The sequence below is a fragment of the Entelurus aequoreus genome, linkage group LG04 (genome assembly GCF_033978785.1).
Source record: "Entelurus aequoreus isolate RoL-2023_Sb linkage group LG04, RoL_Eaeq_v1.1, whole genome shotgun sequence".
In the NCBI taxonomy this organism is placed as follows: Eukaryota; Metazoa; Chordata; class Actinopteri; order Syngnathiformes; family Syngnathidae; genus Entelurus; species Entelurus aequoreus.
In genome coordinates this window covers 10,220,992-10,238,729 of record NC_084734.1, presented here as the reverse complement: position 1 = coordinate 10,238,729, position 17,738 = coordinate 10,220,992, and positions in this window count along the sequence as shown.

The following is a 17,738-nucleotide window of genomic DNA, read 5'->3' as shown; positions in this document are numbered from 1 at the left end:
ACGGACTTGCTTCAGCAGTACAATTCTGGTGCTGTAGTTGTAGGAGATGTCTCAAAACGTCATCAGGAGTCCCTACAAAACCTAAAAATGGCATAAAATGCTTTTTTTGGGAAAACTTTTTTTGTACAAAAAAAAATTCCAAAAAACGGACTTGCTTCAGCAGCACAATTCTGGTGCTGTAGTTGTAGGAGATGTCTCAAAACGTCATCAGGAGTCCCGACTAAACCCGTAAATGTAAGAAAATGTAAGAAAATGCATTTTTTAAGAAAAACATTTTTTGCTAAAATGTCGTTAGGGGGGGACCCTGTCGTAAAAATTCCAAAAAACGGACTTGCTTCAGCAGCACAATTCTGGTGCTGTAGTTGTAGGAGATGTCTGAAAACGTCATCAGGAGTCCCGACTAAACCCGAAAATGGAAGAAATTAGAAGAAAATGCATATTTTACGGAAAAAAAATATTTTGCAAAATGTCGTAAAAAAAATTCAAAAAAACGGACTTGCTTCAGCAGCACAATTTTGGTGCTGTAGTTGTAGGAGATGTCTGAAAACGTCATCAGGAGTCCCGACTAAACCCGAAAATGGAAGAAATTAGAAGAAAATGCATATTTTACGGAAAAAAAATATTTTGCAAAATGTCGTAAAAAAAATTCCAAAAAACGGACTTGCTTCAGCAGCACAATTTTGGTGCTGTAGTTGTAGGAGATGTCTCAAAACGTCATCAGGAGTTCCGACTAAACCCGTAAATGTAAGAAAATGTAAGAAAATGCATTTTTTAAGAAAAACATTTTTTGCTAAAATGTCGTAAGGGGGGACCCTTTCGTAAAAATTCCAAAAAACGGACTTGCTTCAGCAGCACAATTCTGGTGCTGTAGTTGTAGGAGATGTCTCAAAACGTCATCAGGAGTCCCGACTAAACCCGAAAATTAGAAGAAATGCATATTTTACGGAAATAAAATATTTTGCAAAATGTCGTAAAAAAAATTCAAAAAAACGGACTTGCTTCAGCAGCACAATTCTGGTGCTGTAGTTGTAGGAGATGTCTCAAAACGTCATCAGGAGTCCCGACTAAACCCGTAAATGTAAGAAAATGCATTTTTTAAGAAAAACATTTTTTGCTAAAATGTCGTAAGGGGGGACCCTGTCATAAAAATGCCAAAAAACGGACTTGCTTCAGCAGTACAATTCTGGTGCTGTAGTTGTAGGAGATGTCTCAAAACGTCATCAGGAGTCCCTACAAAACCTAAAAATGGCATAAAATGCTTTTTTTGGGAAAACTTTTTTTGTACAAAAAAAAATTCCAAAAAACGGACTTGCTTCAGCAGCACAATTCTGGTGCTGTAGTTGTAGGAGATGTCTCAAAACGTCATCAGGAGTCCCGACTAAACCCGTAAATGTAAGAAAATGTAGGAAAATGCATTTTTTAAGAAAAACATTTTTTGCTAAAATGTCGTAAGGGGGGGACCCTGTCGTAAAAATTCCAAAAAACGGACTTGCTTCAGCAGCACAATTCTGGTGCTGTAGTTGTAGGAGATGTCTGAAAACGTCATCAGGAGTCCCGACTAAACCCGAAAATGGAAGAAATTAGAAGAAAATGCATATTTTACGGAAAAAAAATATTTTGCAAAATGTCGTAAAAAAAATTCAAAAAAACGGACTTGCTTCAGCAGCACAATTCTGGTGCTGTAGTTGTAGGAGATGTCTCAAAACGTCATCAGGAGTCCCGACTAAACCCGTAAATGTAAGAAAATGTAACAAAATGCATTTTTTAAGAAAAATTTTTTTTGCTAAAATGTCGTAAGGGGGGACCCTGTCGTAAAAATGCCAAAAAACGGACTTGCTTCAGCAGTACAATTCTGGTGCTGTAGTTGTAGGAGATGTCTCAAAACGTCATCAGGAGTCCCTACAAAACCTAAAAATGGCATAAAATGCTTTTTTTGGGAAAACCTTTTTTTTACAAAAAAAAATTCCAAAAAACAGACTTGCTTCAGCAGCACAATTCTGGTGCTGTAGTTGTAGGAGATGTCTCAAAACGTCATCAGGAGTCCCGACTAAACCCGTAAATGTAAGAAAATGCATTTCTTAAGAAAAATTTTTTTTGCTAAAATGTCGTAAGGGGGGACCCTGTCGTAAAAATGCCAAAAAACGGACTTGCTTCAGCAGTACAATTCTGGTGCTGTAGTTGTAGGAGATGTCTCAAAACGTCATCAGGAGTCCCTACAAAACCTAAAAATGGCATAAAATGCTTTTTTTGGGAAAACTTTTTTTTTACAAAAAAAAATTCCAAAAAACGGACTTGCTTCAGCAGCACAATTCTGGTGCTGTAGTTGTAGGAGATGTCTCAAAACGTCATCAGGAGTCCCGACTAAACCCGAAAATGGAAGAAATTAGAAGAAAATGCATATTTTACGGAAAAAAAATATTTTGCAAAATGTCGTAAAAAAAATTCAAAAAAACGGACTTGCTTCAGCAGCACAATTCTGGTGCTGTAGTTGTAGGAGATGTCTCAAAACGTCATCAGGAGTCCCGACTAAACCCGCAAATGTAAGAAAATGTAAGAAAATGCATTTTTTAAGAAAAACATTTTTTGCTAAAATGTCGTAAGGGGGGACCCTGTCGTAAAAATTCCAAAAAACGGACTTGCTTCAGCAGCACAATTCTGGTGCTGTAGTTGTAGGAGATGTCTCAAAACGTCATCAGGAGTCCCGACTAAACCCGAAAATGGAAGAAATTAGAAGAAAATGCATATTTTACGGAAAAAAAATATTTTGCAAAATGTCGTAAAAAAAATTTAAAAAAACGGACTTGCTTCAGCAGCACAATTCTGGTGCTGTAGTTGTAGGAGATGTCTCAAAACGTCATCAGGAGTCCCGACTAAACCCGTAAATGTAAGAAAATGTAAGAAAATGCTTGTTTTAAGAAAAACATTTTTTGCTAAAATGTCGTAAGGGGGGACCCTGTCGTAAAAATTCCAAAAAACGGACTTGCTTCAGCAGCACAATTCTGGTGCTGTAGTTGTAGGAGATGTCTCAAAACGTCATCAGGAGTCCCGACTAAACCCGAAAATGGAAGAAATTAGAAGAAAATGCATATTTTACGGAAAAAAAATATTTTGCAAAATGTCGTAAAAAAAATTCAAAAAAACGGACTTGCTTCAGCAGCACAATTCTGGTGCTGTAGTTGTAGGAGATGTCTCAAAACGTCATCAGGAGTCCCGACTAAACCCGTAAATGTAAGAAAATGTATGTTTTAAGAAAAACATTTTTCGCTAAAATGTCGTAAGGGGGGACCCTGTCGTAAAAATTCCAAAAAACGGACTTGCTTCAGCAGCACAATTCTGGTGCTGTAGTTGTAGGAGATGTCTCAAAACGTCATCAGGAGTCCCGACTAAACCCGTGAATGTAAGAAAATGTAAGAAAATGTAAGAAAATGCATTTTTTACGCAAAACATTTTTTGCCAAAATGTCGTAGGGGGGACCCTGTCGTAAAAATTCCAAAAAAACGGACTTGCTTCAGCAGCACAATTCTGGTGCTGTAGTTGTAGGAGATGTCTCAAAACGTCATCAGGAGTCCCGACTATACCTGTAAATGTAAGAAAATGTAAGAAAATGCATTTTTTAAGAAAAACATTTTTTGCTAAAATGTCGTAAGGGGGGACCCTGTTGTAAAAATTCCAAAAAACGGACTTGCTTCAGCAGCACAATTCTGGTGCTGTAGTTGTAGGAGATGTCTCAAAACGTCATCAGGAGTCCCGACTAAACCCGAAAATGGAAGAAATTAGAAGAAAATGCATATTTTACGGAAAAAAAATATTTTGCAAAATGTCGTAAAAAAAATTCAAAAAAACGGACTTGCTTCAGCAGCACAATTCTGGTGCTGTAGTTGTAGGAGATGTCTCAAAACGTCATCAGGAGTCCCGACTAAACCCGTAAATGTAAGAAAATGTAAGAAAATGCATTTTTTAAGAAATTTTTTTTTTGCTAAAATGTCATAAGGGGGGACCCTGTCGTAAAAATACCAAAAAACGGACTTGCTTCAGCAGTACAATTCTGGTGCTGTAGTTGTAGGAGATATCTCAAAACGTCATCAGGAGTCCCTACAAAACCTAAAAATGGCATAAAATGCTTTTTTTGGGAAAACTTTTTTTGTACAAAAAAAATTTCCAAAAAACGGACTTGCTTCAGCAGCACAATTCTGGTGCTGTAGTTGTAGGAGATGTCTCAAAACGTCATCAGGAGTCCCGACTAAACCCGTAAATGTAAGAAAATGTAAGAAAATGCATTTTTTAAGAAAAACATTTTTTGCTAAAATGTCGTAAGGGGGGACCCTGTCGTAAAAATTCCAAAAAACGGACTTCCTTCAGCAGCACAATTCTGGTGCTGAAGTTGTAGGAGATGTCTCAAAACGTCATCAGGAGTCCCGACTAAACCCGAAAATGGAAGAAATTAGAAGAAAATGCATTTTTTACGGAAAAACAATATTTTGCAAAATGTCGTAAAAAAAATTCAAAAAAACGGACTTGCTTCAGCAGCACAATTCTGGTGCTGTAGTTGTAGGAGATGTCTCAAAACGTCATCAGGAGTCCCGACTAAACCCGAAAATGGAAGAAATTGGAAGAAAATGCATATTTTACGGAAAAAAAATATTTTGCAAAATGTCGTAAAAAAAATTCAAAAAAACGGACTTGCTTCAGCAGCACAATTCTGGTGCTGTAGTTGTAGGAGATGTCTCAAAACGTCATCAGGAGTCCCGACTAAACCCGAAAGTGGAAGAAATTAGAAGAAAATGCATATTTTACAGAAAAAAAATATTTTGCAAAATGTCGTAAAAAAAAATTCAAAAAAACGGACTTCGTTCAGCAGCACAATTCTGGTGCTGTAGTTGTAGGAGATGTCTCAAAACGTCATCAGGAGTCCCGACTAAACCCGTAAATGTAAGAAAATGTAAGAAAATGCATTTTTTAAGAAAAACATTTTTTGCTAAAATGTCGTAAGGGGGGACCCTGTCGTAAAAATGCCAAAAAACGGACTTGCTTCAGCAGTACAATTCTGGTGCTGTAGTTGTAGGAGATGTCTCAAAACGTCATCATGAGTCCCTACAAAACCTAAAAATGGCATAAAATGCTTTTTTTGGGAAAACTTTTTTTGTACAAATTTTTTTTCCAAAAAACGGACTTGCTTCAGCAGCACAATTCTGGTGCTGTAGTTGTAGGAGATGTCTCAAAACGTCATCAGGAGTCCCGACTAAACCCGAAAATGGAAGAAATTAGAAGAAAATGCATATTTTACGAAAAAAAAATATTTTGCAAAATGTCGTAAAAAAAATTCAAAAAAACGGACTTGCTTCAGCAGCACAATTCTGGTGCTGTAGTTGTAGGAGATGTCTCAAAACGTCATCAGGAGTCCCGACTAAACCCGTAAATGTAAGAAAATGCATTTTTTAAGAAAAACATTTTTTGCTAAAATGTCGTAAGGGGGGACCCTGTCGTAAAAATGCCAAAAAACGGACTTGCTTCAGCAGCACAATTCTGGTGCTGTAGTTGTAGGAGATGTCTCAAAACGTCATCAGGAGTCCCGACTAAACCCGAAAATGGAAGAAATTAGAAAAAAATGCATATTTCACGGAAAAAAAATATTTTGCAAAATGTCGTAAAAAAAATTAAAAAAAACGGACTTGCTTCAGCAGCACAATTCTGGTGCTGTAGTTGTAGGAGATGTCTCAAAACGTCATCAGGAGTCCCGACTAAACCCGTAAATGTAAGAAAATGTAAGAAAATGCATTTTTTAAGAAAAACATTTTTTGCTAAAAAAATGCCAAAAAACGGACTTGCTTCAGCAGTACAATTCTGGTGCTGTAGTTGTAGGAGATGTCTCAAAACGTCATCAGGAGTCCCTACAAAACCTAAAAATGGCATAAAATGCTTTTTTTGGGAAAACTTTTTTTTTACAAAAAAAAATTCCAAAAAACGGAAATGCTTCAGCAGCACAATTCTGGTGCTGTAGTTGTAGGAGATGTCTCAAAACGTCATCAGGAGTCCCGACTAAACCCCTAAATGTAAGAAAATGCATTTTTTAAGAAAAAAATTTGGTGCTTAAATGTCGTAAGGGGGGACCCTGTCGTAAAAATTCCAAAAAACGGACTTGCTTCAGCAGCAAAATTCTGGTGCTGTAGTTGTAGGAGATGTCTCAAAACGTCATCAGGAGTCCCTACAAAACCTAAAAATGGCATAAAATGCTTTTTTTGGGAAAACTTTTTTTTTACAAAAAAAAATTCCAAAAAACGGAATTGCTTCAGCAGCACAATTCTGGTGCTGTAGTTGTAGGAGATGTCTCAAAACGTCATCAGGAGTCCCGACTAAACCCGTAAATGTAAGAAAATGTAAGAAAATGCATTTTTTAAGAAAAACATTTTTTGCTAAAATGTCGTAAAAATTCCAAAAAACGGACTTGCTTCAGCAGCACAATTCTGGTGCTGTAGTTGTAGGAGATGTCTCAAAACGTCATCAGGAGTCCCGACTGAACCCGAAAATGGAAGAAATTAGAAAAAAATGCATATTTTACGGAAAAAAAATATTTTGCAAGATGTCGTAAAAAAAATTCAAAAAAACGGACTTGCTTCAGCAGCACAATTCTGGTGCTGTAGTTGTAGGAGATGTCTCAAAACGTCATCAGGAGTCCCGACTAAACCCGTAAATGTAAGAAAATGTAAGAAAATGCATTTTTTAAGAAAAACATTTGTTGCTAAAATGTCGTAAGGGGGGACCCTGTCGTAAAAATTCCAAAAAACGGACTTGCTTCAGCAGCACAATTCTGGTGCTGTAGTTGTAGGAGATGTCTCAAAACGTCATCAGGAGTCCCGACTAAACCCGAAAATGGAAGAAATTAGAAGAAAATGCATATTTTACGGAAAAAAAATATTTTGCAAAATGTCGTAAAAAAAATTCAAAAAAACGGACTTGCTTCAGCAGCACAATTCTGGTGCTGTAGTTGTAGGAGATGTCTCAAAACGTCATCAGGAGTCCCGACTAAACCCGTAAATGTAAGAAAATGCATTTTTTAAGAAAAACATTTGTTGCTAAAATGTCGTAAGGGGGGACCCTGTCGTAAAAATTCCAAAAAACGGACTTGCTTCAGCAGCACAATTCTGGTGCTGTAGTTGTAGGAGATGTCTCAAAACGTCATCAGGAGTCCCGACTAAACCCGAAAATGGAAGAAATTAGAAGAAAATGCATATTTTACGGAAAAAAAATATTTTGCAAAATGTCGTAAAAAAAATTCAAAAAAACGGACTTGCTTCAGCAGCACAATTCTGGTGCTGTAGTTGTAGGAGATGTCTCAAAACGTCATCAGGAGTCCCGACTAAACCCGTAAATGTAAGAAAATGTAAGAAAATGCATTTTTTAAGAAAAACATTTTTTGCTAAAATGTCGTAAGGGGGTCCCTGTCGTAAAAATTCCAAAAAACGGACTTGCTTCAGCAGCACAATTCTGGTGCTGTAGTTGTAGGAGATGTCTCAAAACGTCATCAGGAGTCCAGACTAAACCCGAAAATGGAAGAAATTAGAAGAAAATGCATATTTTACGGAAAAAAAATATTTTGCAAAATGTCGTAAAAAAAATTCAAAAAAACGGACTTGCTTCAGCAGCACAATTATGGTGCTGTAGTTGTAGGAGATGTCTCAAAACGTCATCAGGAGTCCCGACTAAACCCGTAAATGTAAGAAAATGTAAGAAAATGCATTTTTTAAGAAAAATTTTTTTTGCTAAAATGTCGTAAGGGGGGACCCTGTCGTAAAAATGCCAAAAAACGGACTTGCTTCAGCAGTACAATTCTGGTGCTGTAGTTGTAGGAGATGTCTCAAAACGTCATCATGAGTCCCTACAAAACCTAAAAATGGCATAAAATGCTTTTTTTGGGAAAACTTTTTTTGTACAAATTTTTTTTCCAAAAAACGGACTTGCTTCAGCAGCACAATTCTGGTGCTGTAGTTGTAGGAGATGTCTCAAAACGTCATCAGGAGTCCCGACTAAACCCGTAAATGTAAGAAAATGCATTTTTTAAGAAAAACATTTTTTGCTAAAATGTCGTAAGGGGGGACCCTGTCGTAAAAATGCCAAAAAACGGACTTGCTTCAGCAGCACAATTCTGGTGCTGTAGTTGTAGGAGATGTCTCAAAACGTCATCAGGAGTCCCGACTAAACCCGAAAATGGAAGAAATTAGAAAAAAATGCATATTTCACGGAAAAAAAATATTTTGCAAAATGTCGTAAAAAAAATTCAAAAAAACGGACTTGCTTCAGCAGCACAATTCTGGTGCTGTAGTTGTAGGAGATGTCTCAAAACGTCATCAGGAGTCCCGACTAAACCCGAAAATGGAAGAAATTAGAAGAAAATGCATATTTTACGGAAAAAAAATATTTTGCAAAATGTCGTAAAAAAAATTCAAAAAAACGGACTTGCTTCAGCAGCACAATTCTGGTGCTGTAGTTGTAGGAGATGTCTCAAAACGTCATCAGGAGTCCCGACTAAACCCGTAAATGTAAGAAAATGCATTTTTTAAGAAAAACATTTGTTGCTAAAATGTCGTAAGGGGGGACCCTGTCGTAAAAATTCCAAAAAACGGACTTGCTTCAGCAGCACAATTCTGGTGCTGTAGTTGTAGGAGATGTCTCAAAACGTCATCAGGAGTCCCGACTAAACCCGAAAATGGAAGAAATTAGAAGAAAATGCATATTTTACGGAAAAAAAATATTTTGCAAAATGTCGTAAAAAAAATTCAAAAAAACGGACTTGCTTCAGCAGCACAATTCTGGTGCTGTAGTTGTAGGAGATGTCTCAAAACGTCATCAGGAGTCCCGACTAAACCCGTAAATGTAAGAAAATGTAAGAAAATGCATTTTTTAAGAAAAACATTTTTTGCTAAAATGTCGTAAGGGGGTCCCTGTCGTAAAAATTCCAAAAAACGGACTTGCTTCAGCAGCACAATTCTGGTGCTGTAGTTGTAGGAGATGTCTCAAAACGTCATCAGGAGTCCAGACTAAACCCGAAAATGGAAGAAATTAGAAGAAAATGCATATTTTACGGAAAAAAAATATTTTGCAAAATGTCGTAAAAAAAATTCAAAAAAACGGACTTGCTTCAGCAGCACAATTATGGTGCTGTAGTTGTAGGAGATGTCTCAAAACGTCATCAGGAGTCCCGACTAAACCCGTAAATGTAAGAAAATGTAAGAAAATGCATTTTTTAAGAAAAATTTTTTTTGCTAAAATGTCGTAAGGGGGGACCCTGTCGTAAAAATGCCAAAAAACGGACTTGCTTCAGCAGTACAATTCTGGTGCTGTAGTTGTAGGAGATGTCTCAAAACGTCATCAGGAGTCCCTACAAAACCTAAAAATGGCATAAAATGCTTTTTTTGGGAAAACTTTTTTTGTACAAAAAAAAATTCCAAAAAACGGACTTGCTTCAGCAGCACAATTCTGGTGCTGTAGTTGTAGGAGATGTCTCAAAACGTCATCAGGAGTCCCGACTAAACCCGAAAATGGAAGAAATTAGAAGAAAATGCATATTTTACGGAAAAAAAATATTTTGCAAAATGTCGTAAAAAAAATTCAAAAAAACGGACTTGCTTCAGCAGCACAATTCTGGTGCTGTAGTTGTAGGAGATGTCTCAAAACGTCATCAGGAGTCCCGACTAAACCCGTAAATGTAAGAAAATGCATTTTTTAAGAAAAACAATTTTTGCTAAAATGTCGTAAGGGGGGACCCTGTCGTAAAAATGCCAAAAAACGGACTTGCTTCAGCAGCACAATTCTGGTGCTGTAGTTGTAGGAGATGTCTCAAAACGTCATCAGGAGTCCCGACTAAACCCGAAAATGGAAGAAATTAGAAAAAAATGCATATTTTACGGAAAAAAAATATTTTGCAAAATGTCGTAAAAAAAATTCAAAAAAACGGACTTGCTTCAGCAGCACAATTCTGGTGCTGTAGTTGTAGGAGATGTCTCAAAACGTCATCAGGAGTCCAGACTAAACCCGTAAATGTAAGAAAATGTAAGAAAATGCATTTTTTAAGAAAAACATTTTTTGCTAAAATGTCGTAAGGGGGGACCCTGTCGTAAAAATTCCAAAAAACGGACTTGCTTCAGCAGCACAATTCTGGTGCTGTAGTTGTAGGAGATGTCTCAAAACGTCATCAGGAGTCCCGACTAAACCCGAAAATGGAAGAAATTAGAAGAAAATGCATATTTTACGGAAAAAAAATATTTTGCAAAATGTCGTAAAAAAAATTCAAAAAAACGGACTTGCTTCAGCAGCACAATTCTGGTGCTGTAGTTGTAGGAGATGTCTCCAAACGTCATCAGGAGTCCCGACTAAACCCGAAAATGGAAGAAATTAGAAGAAAATGCATATTTTACGGAAAAAAAATATTTTGCAAAATGTCGTAAAAAAAATTCAAAAAAACGGATTTGCTTCAGCAGCACAATTCTGGTGCTGTAGTTGTAGGAGATGTCTCAAAACGTCATCAGGAGTCCCGACTAAACCCGTAAATGTAAGAAAATGTAAGAAAATGCATTTTTTAAGAAAAAATTTTTTTGCTAAAATGTCGTAAGGGGGGACCCTGTCGTAAAAATGCCAAAAAACGGACTTGCTTCAGCAGTACAATTCTGGTGCTGTAGTTGTAGGAGATGTCTCAAAACGTCATCAGGAGTCCCTACAAAACCTAAAAATGGCATAAAATGCTTTTTTTGGGAAAACTTTTTTTGTACAAAAAAAAATTCCAAAAAACGGACTTGCTTCAGCAGCACAATTCTGGTGCTGTAGTTGTAGGAGATGTCTCAAAACGTCATCAGGAGTCCCGACTAAACCCGTAAATGTAAGAAAATGCATTTTTTAAGAAAAACATTTTTTGCTAAAATGTTGTAAGGGGGGACCCTGTCGTAAAAATTCCAAAAAACGGACTTGCTTCAGCAGCACAATTCTGGTGCTGTAGTTGTAGGAGATGTCTCAAAACGTCATCAGGAGTCCCGACTAAACCCGAAAATGGAAGAAATTAGAAGAAAATGCATATTTTACGGAAAAAAAATATTTTGCAAAATGTCGTAAAAAAAATTCCAAAAAACGGACTTGCTTCAGCAGCACAATTCTGGTGCTGTAGTTGTAGGAGATGTCTCAAAACGTCATCAGGAGTCCCGACTAAACCCCTAAATGTAAGAAAATGCATTTTTTAAGAAAAACAATTTTTGCTAAAATGTCGTAAGGGGGGACCCTGTCGTAAAAATGCCAAAAAACGGACTTGCTTCAGCAGCACAATTCTGGTGCTGTAGTTGTAGGAGATGTCTCAAAACGTCATCAGGAGTCCCGACTAAACCCGAAAATGGAAGAAATTAGAAAAAAATGCATATTTTACGGAAAAAAAATATTTTGCAAAATGTCGTAAAAAAAATTCAAAAAAACGGACTTGCTTCAGCAGCACAATTCTGGTGCTGTAGTTGTAGGAGATGTCTCAAAACGTCATCAGGAGTCCCGACTAAACCCGTAAATGTAAGAAAATGTAAGAAAATGCATTTTTTAAGAAAAACATTTTTTGCTAAAATGTCGTAAGGGGGGACCCTGTCGTAAAAATTCCAAAAAACGGACTTGCTTCAGCAGCACAATTCTGGTGCTGTAGTTGTAGGAGATGTCTCAAAACGTCATCAGGAGTCCCGACTAAACCCGAAAATGGAAGAAATTAGAAGAAAATGCATATTTTACGGAAAAAAAATATTTTGCAAAATGTCGTAAAAAAAATTCAAAAAAACGGACTTGCTTCAGCAGCACAATTCTGGTGCTGTAGTTGTAGGAGATGTCTCCAAACGTCATCAGGAGTCCCGACTAAACCCGAAAATGGAAGAAATTAGAAGAAAATGCATATTTTACGGAAAAAAAATATTTTGCAAAATGTCGTAAAAAAAATTCAAAAAAACGGATTTGCTTCAGCAGCACAATTCTGGTGCTGTAGTTGTAGGAGATGTCTCAAAACGTCATCAGGAGTCCCGACTAAACCCGTAAATGTAAGAAAATGTAAGAAAATGCATTTTTTAAGAAAAAAAATTTTTTTGCTAAAATGTCGTAAGGGGGGACCCTGTCGTAAAAATGCCAAAAAACGGACTTGCTTCAGCAGCACAATTCTGGTGCTGTAGTTGTAGGAGATGTCTCAAAACGTCATCAGGAGTCCCTACAAAACCTAAAAATGGCATAAAATGCTTTTTTTGGGAAAACTTTTTTTTTACAAAAAAAAATTCCAAAAAACGGACTTGCTTCAGCAGCACAATTCTGGTGCTGTAGTTGTAGGAGATGTCTCAAAACGTCATCAGGAGTCCCGACTAAACCCGTAAATGTAAGAAAATGTAAGAAAATGCATTTTTTAAGAAAAACATTTTTTGCTAAAATGTCGTAAGGGGGGACCCTGTCGTAAAAATTCCAAAAAACGGACTTGCTTCAGCAGCACAATTCTGGTGCTGTAGTTGTAGGAGATGTCTCCAAACGTCATCAGGAGTCCCGACTAAACCCGAAAATGGAAGAAATTAGAAGAAAATGCATATTTTACGGAAAAAAAATATTTTGCAAAATGTCGTAAAAAAAATTCAAAAAAACGGACTTGCTTCAGCAGCACAATTCTGGTGCTGTAGTTGTAGGAGATGTCTCAAAACGTCATCAGGAGTCCCGACTAAACCCGAAAATGGAAGAAATTAGAAGAAAATGCATATTTTACGGAAAAAAAATATTTTGCAAAATGTCGTAAAAAAAATTCAAAAAAACGGACTTGCTTCAGCAGCACAATTCTGGTGCTGTAGTTGTAGGAGATGTCTCAAAACGTCATCAGGAGTCCCGACTAAACCCGTAAATGTAAGAAAATGTAAGAAAATGCATTTTTTAAGAAAAACATTTTTTGCTAAAATGTCGTAAAAATGCCAAAAAACGGACTTGCTTCAGCAGTACAATTCTGGTGCTGTAGTTGTAGGAGATGTCTGAAAACGTCATCAGGAGTCCCGACTAAACCCGAAAATGGAAGAAATTAGAAGAAAATGCATATTTTACGGAAAAAAAATATTTTGCAAAATGTCGTAAAAAAAATTCAAAAAAACGGACTTGCTTCAGCAGCACAATTCTGGTGCTGTAGTTGTAGGAGATGTCTCAAAACGTCATCAGGAGTCCCGACTAAACCCGTAAATGTAAGAAAATGCATTTTTTAAGAAAATTTTTTTTCCCTAAAATGTCATAAGGGGGGACCCTGTCGTAAAAATGCCAAAAAACGGACTTGCTTCAGCAGTACAATTCTGGTGCTGTAGTTGTAGGAGATGTCTCAAAACGTCATCAGGAGTCCCTACAAAACCTAAAAATGGCATAAAATGCTTTTTTTGGGAAAACTTTTTTTGTACAAAAAAAAATTCCAAAAAACGGACTTGCTTCAGCAGCACAATTCTGGTGCTGTAGTTGTAGGAGATGTCTCAAAACATCATCAGGAGTCCCGACTAAACCCGAAAATGGAAGAAATTAGAAGAAATGCATATTTTACGGAAAAAAAATATTTTGCAAAATGTCGTAAAAAAAATTCAAAAAAACGGACTTGCTTCAGCAGCACAATTCTGGTGCTGTAGTTGTTGGAGATGTCTCAAAACGTCATCAGGAGTCCCTACAAAACCCGCAAATGTAAGAAAATGTAAGAAAATGCATTTTTTAAGAAAAACATTTTTTGCTAAAATGTCGTAAGGGGGTCCCTGTCGTAAAAATGCCAAAAAACTGACTTGCTTCAGCAGTACAATTCTGGTGCTGTACTTGTAGGAGATGTCTCAAAACGTCATCAGGAGTCCCTACAAAACCTAAAAATGGCATAAAATGCTTTTTTTGGGAAAACTTTTTTTTTACAAATTTTTTTTCCAAAAAACGGACTTGCTTCAGCAGCACAATTCTGGTGCTGTAGTTGTAGGAGATGTCTCAAAACGTCATCAGGAGTCCCGACTAAACCCGTAAATGTAAGAAAATGTAAGAAAATGCATTTTTTAAGAAAAACATTTTTTGCTAAAATGTCGTAAGGGGGTCCCTGTCGTAAAAATTCCAAAAAACGGACTTGCTTCAGCAGCACAATTCTGGTGCTGTAGTTGTAGGAGATGTCTCAAAACGTCATCAGGAGTCCAGACTAAACCCGAAAATGGAAGAAATTAGAAGAAAATGCATATTTTACGGAAAAAAAATATTTTGCAAAATGTCGTAAAAAAAATTCAAAAAAACGGACTTGCTTCAGCAGCACAATTATGGTGCTGTAGTTGTAGGAGATGTCTCAAAACGTCATCAGGAGTCCCGACTAAACCCGTAAATGTAAGAAAATGTAAGAAAATGCATTTTTTAAGAAAAAATTTTTTTGCTAAAATGTCGTAAGGGGGGACCCTGTCGTAAAAATGCCAAAAAACGGACTTGCTTCAGCAGTACAATTCTGGTGCTGTAGTTGTAGGAGATGTCTCAAAACGTCATCAGGAGTCCCTACAAAACCTAAAAATGGCATAAAATGCTTTTTTTGGGAAAACTTTTTTTGTACAAAAAAAAATTCCAAAAAACGGACTTGCTTCAGCAGCACAATTCTGGTGCTGTAGTTGTAGGAGATGTCTCAAAACGTCATCAGGAGTCCCGACTAAACCCGTAAATGTAAGAAAATGCATTTTTTAAGAAAAACATTTTTTGCTAAAATGTTGTAAGGGGGTACCCTGTCGTAAAAATTCCAAAAAACGGACTTGCTTCAGCAGCACAATTCTGGTGCTGTAGTTGTAGGAGATGTCTCAAAACGTCATCAGGAGTCCCGACTAAACCCGAAAATGGAAGAAATTAGAAGAAAATGCATATTTTACGGAAAAAAAATATTTTGCAAAATGTCGTAAAAAAAATTCAAAAAAACGGACTTGCTTCAGCAGCACAATTCTGGTGCTGTAGTTGTAGGAGATGTCTCAAAACGTCATCAGGAGTCCCGACTAAACCCGTAAATGTAAGAAAATGCATTTTTTAAGAAAAACAATTTTTGCTAAAATGTCGTAAGGGGGGACCCTGTCGTAAAAATGCCAAAAAACGGACTTGCTTCAGCAGCACAATTCTGGTGCTGTAGTTGTAGGAGATGTCTCAAAACGTCATCAGGAGTCCCGACTAAACCCGAAAATGGAAGAAATTAGAAAAAAATGCATATTTTACGGAAAAAAAATATTTTGCAAAATGTCGTAAAAAAAATTCAAAAAAACGGACTTGCTTCAGCAGCACAATTCTGGTGCTGTAGTTGTAGGAGATGTCTCAAAACGTCATCAGGAGTCCCGACTAAACCCGTAAATGTAAGAAAATGTAAGAAAATGCATTTTTGAAGAAAAACATTTTTTGCTAAAATGTCGTAAGGGGGGACCCTGTCGTAAAAATTCCAAAAAACGGACTTGCTTCAGCAGCACAATTCTGGTGCTGTAGTTGTAGGAGATGTCTCAAAACGTCATCAGGAGTCCCGACTAAACCCGAAAATGGAAGAAATTAGAAGAAAATGCATATTTTACGGAAAAAAAATATTTTGCAAAATGTCGTAAAAAAAATTCAAAAAAACGGACTTGCTTCAGCAGCACAATTCTGGTGCTGTAGTTGTAGGAGATGTCTCCAAACGTCATCAGGAGTCCCGACTAAACCCGAAAATGGAAGAAATTAGAAGAAAATGCATATTTTACGGAAAAAAAATATTTTGCAAAATGTCGTAAAAAAAATTCAAAAAAACGGATTTGCTTCAGCAGCACAATTCTGGTGCTGTAGTTGTAGGAGATGTCTCAAAACGTCATCAGGAGTCCCGACTAAACCCGTAAATGTAAGAAAATGTAAGAAAATGCATTTTTTAAGAAAACATTTTTTTGCTAAAATGTCGTAAGGGGGGACCCTGTCGTAAAAATGCCAAAAAACGGACTTGCTTCAGCAGTACAATTCTGGTGCTGTAGTTGTAGGAGATGTCTCAAAACGTCATCAGGAGTCCCTACAAAACCTAAAAATGGCATAAAATGCTTTTTTTGGGAAAACTTTTTTTGTACAAAAAAAAAATTCCAAAAAACGGACTTGCTTCAGCAGCACAATTCTGGTGCTGTAGTTGTAGGAGATGTCTCAAAACGTCATCAGGAGTCCCGACTAAACCCGTAAATGTAAGAAAATGCATTTTTTAAGAAAAACATTTTTTGCTAAAATGTTGTAAGGGGGGACCCTGTCGTAAAAATTCCAAAAAACGGACTTGCTTCAGCAGCACAATTCTGGTGCTGTAGTTGTAGGAGATGTCTCAAAACGTCATCAGGAGTCCCGACTAAACCCGAAAATGGAAGAAATTAGAAGAAAATGCATATTTTACGGAAAAAAAATATTTTGCAAAATGTCGTAAAAAAAATTCCAAAAAACGGACTTGCTTCAGCAGCACAATTCTGGTGCTGTAGTTGTAGGAGATGTCTCAAAACGTCATCAGGAGTCCCGACTAAACCCCTAAATGTAAGAAAATGCATTTTTTAAGAAAAACAATTTTTGCTAAAATGTCGTAAGGGGGGACCCTGTCGTAAAAATGCCAAAAAACGGACTTGCTTCAGCAGCACAATTCTGGTGCTGTAGTTGTAGGAGATGTCTCAAAACGTCATCAGGAGTCCCGACTAAACCCGAAAATGGAAGAAATTAGAAAAAAATGCATATTTTACGGAAAAAAAATATTTTGCAAAATGTCGTAAAAAAAATTCAAAAAAACGGACTTGCTTCAGCAGCACAATTCTGGTGCTGTAGTTGTAGGAGATGTCTCAAAACGTCATCAGGAGTCCCGACTAAACCCGTAAATGTAAGAAAATGTAAGAAAATGCATTTTTTAAGAAAAACATTTTTTGCTAAAATGTCGTAAGGGGGGACCCTGTCGTAAAAATTCCAAAAAACGGACTTGCTTCAGCAGCACAATTCTGGTGCTGTAGTTGTAGGAGATGTCTCAAAACGTCATCAGGAGTCCCGACTAAACCCGAAAATGGAAGAAATTAGAAGAAAATGCATATTTTACGGAAAAAAAATATTTTGCAAAATGTCGTAAAAAAAATTCAAAAAAACGGACTTGCTTCAGCAGCACAATTCTGGTGCTGTAGTTGTAGGAGATGTCTCCAAACGTCATCAGGAGTCCCGACTAAACCCGAAAATGGAAGAAATTAGAAGAAAATGCATATTTTACGGAAAAAAAATATTTTGCAAAATGTCGTTAAAAAAATTCAAAAAAACGGATTTGCTTCAGCAGCACAATTCTGGTGCTGTAGTTGTAGGAGATGTCTCAAAACGTCATCAGGAGTCCCGACTAAACCCGTAAATGTAAGAAAATGTAAGAAAATGCATTTTTTAAGAAAAAAAATTTTTTTGCTAAAATGTCGTAAGGGGGGACCCTGTCGTAAAAATGCCAAAAAACGGACTTGCTTCAGCAGCACAATTCTGGTGCTGTAGTTGTAGGAGATGTCTCAAAACGTCATCAGGAGTCCCTACAAAACCTAAAAATGGCATAAAATGCTTTTTTTGGGAAAACTTTTTTTTTACAAAAAAAAATTCCAAAAAACGGACTTGCTTCAGCAGCACAATTCTGGTGCTGTAGTTGTAGGAGATGTCTCAAAACGTCATCAGGAGTCCCGACTAAACCCGTAAATGTAAGAAAATGTAAGAAAATGCATTTTTTAAGAAAAACATTTTTTGCTAAAATGTCGTAA